Genomic DNA, 601 nt, shown 5'->3' with positions numbered 1-601 from the left:
GCAAATACCTTGGGGATAGCCCTGTCACTTTATCCTTCTCACTTCCCCACTGTACTGTTGGTCAGTGAAGCTATTGTCTGTGGTCACATGAAAGCACCAATTGCAAGGTGCAGGAGCCGGATGGGAGCAGGCCATCACACTGACTGGTTACCTGACATTAGTTTTTGCTGAACAGAACACTCTGGGGTTCAGGGTTCCAGGGACACTCCTAAATTGCCTGTGTTACCATTCTGCCAAACAGGAACACAAAAAAGAGTATCGCAAATGGCTTTATACAATAGATCAGGGCAAAATTCAATGGCTATGCGAAAGGTGCAGTAATCCATAACAACCACCAGATTCCAGTTTACTGGTAAAAGGTAAACCGGTTGCCATAGGTAACTGCCCTTTCTGCATTGTCATTGCACCCGGCACTCCATTATGGATCTAGGCCAATGCTATGTAACGTGTGTGTAAATTACGAGGATGTTTTATTACTGGAGATATTGACTTTATATTCAGCTAATGCTTCTCTGTTCCATCTCCCTCCCCCTCTCATGTCCCTTCTTGCTGTCCTCTCCCCCCCCCCCCCCCCCCCCCCCCCCTTCTTCCCCCCCCCCCC

The 601-nt window shown here is 48.6% G+C and overlaps 1 protein-coding gene across 1 annotated transcript in view; it reads left to right on the top strand.

Moving 5' to 3' along the window:
• The window catches only part of EMILIN3 (elastin microfibril interfacer 3), an 11637-nt gene that overhangs the window by 2338 nt on the left and 8698 nt on the right, over positions 1-601 (top strand). The window lies entirely within an intron of this gene.

The sequence above is a fragment of the Nanorana parkeri genome, unplaced genomic scaffold, assembly GCF_000935625.1.
Source record: "Nanorana parkeri isolate BGI_ZX_2015 unplaced genomic scaffold, ASM93562v1 scaffold295, whole genome shotgun sequence".
NCBI classification, from domain to species: Eukaryota; Metazoa; Chordata; class Amphibia; order Anura; family Dicroglossidae; genus Nanorana; species Nanorana parkeri.
This window is presented reverse-complemented; position numbering and strand designations above follow the sequence as displayed.